The following is a 1,376-nucleotide window of genomic DNA, read 5'->3' as shown; positions in this document are numbered from 1 at the left end:
CCCGCCCCCCCCCGGCCGCGCCACCTACGGACAGGTCAGGAGGGTGCGAGCTCCAGCCCGTTTCTGGAGATACACCCGTAACTGCTGTGCCGTGTCAGCGTGTTCCCTTGCATCTCTAGCTGCCGCCGCAGTCTGGGCTCCTGAGGAAGGACTCGTTCCTTTGCTCCGGAAGAGAAAAGGATCAAGAAACCGTAGGGGGGAAAAAAGTAGGCGATGGGGGGCTGATGCATTCACGGCCAACCCCTCGTAGGCCTTATGCCATGGACCTAGAAAAAGGAAATATTTCTTGCTGTTGTCAGTACCAGCTCATTCACAACCTGCGCTTCACACGTGCGCAGCCTGGACTGCACACGTGGGTGAGAGAGGTGCTGAAACCGCCGTCCCAGCCACGGCCTGGTCTGCGCAGCGCTGTCGGTGGTGCTGGCACCGCCACGGCCCTACACGCGTTTCACCGAGCCTCCGGCAGCGCCGAAGGTCCTGCTGCAGCACAGCAGCGGGGCTTCTTCCAAGGACTCGACTGAGCGGCTGCTGCCCAGCAGGTCAGATTTTAACTGCTGAGCATCCACACTGAGGTTACTGTCACGTGAAAAATTCCTGGCTGCTGCAAGCTTCCCGGCCCACCCATCGGGTGCTGCATCCTCCCCATCACACGAGCCCAACCACGTCATCCCCTGGAGGCAGCACGCTGGGTGTTGCAAATCGTTCCCCACCGGACCTCACCTCTCCCGAGGACACTCAGCTTTCCTGAGCGTCTAGACAGAGATCTGTGTTTTTCTGGTCTTTAATGAGGAATGCAGCTGCCGCTGCCCTCTTGGCTTTGGGTTGTTTTTTTTTCACTCATTGCCATGGTAAATGGAGTAAGGAGCAGGAAAACTGCAGAATGATCCAAGCCAAGAAGGTGAATTGGAAACGCACCGTTTGTCAACTACGTTTTAAACTGCCAGAAGATCATAGTGAAAAGCCTGTACAGAATGAAGCTCCTGCACAAATCCCGACACCCTCCTTTGAAGGCAGCGGTTGAGCGGCCTATTGCTTGGGCAGCTCCAAATCAAGCCCATTAATAGTGAAGATCTGGGCTATGCAAACTGCCCTTGCCCATCAGCAGCTTTCCCTGGTGGCACTGCCTGCTTCAAAGCGTGAACTTAAATTTAAAAGCCGTCAACAGACACCCCCCGCCCCGACCCGCGCTCCTCCAGGCCCTGCTTTTCAGGAAGAGGAAGAACTGGACAGCTTGTGCCCTTGCCCCTTCTTTGGACGTGGAGGTTGGTAGAGCCCAGCACCAGCCTTTTTCACCGGAAAGCATCTGCCACGACTCCTGTTTATTGCCGGGTCGGCGTCGCCGCGAGCAGACGGTGTGGCCAGGGAAACCACGGCGG

This window comes from Buceros rhinoceros, unplaced genomic scaffold (genome assembly GCF_000710305.1).
Source record: "Buceros rhinoceros silvestris isolate BGI_N320 unplaced genomic scaffold, ASM71030v1 scaffold26202, whole genome shotgun sequence".
Taxonomy (NCBI): domain Eukaryota; kingdom Metazoa; phylum Chordata; class Aves; order Bucerotiformes; family Bucerotidae; genus Buceros; species Buceros rhinoceros.
The sequence above is the reverse complement of the archived record's forward strand: the minus strand, read 5'-3'. Positions refer to the sequence as shown.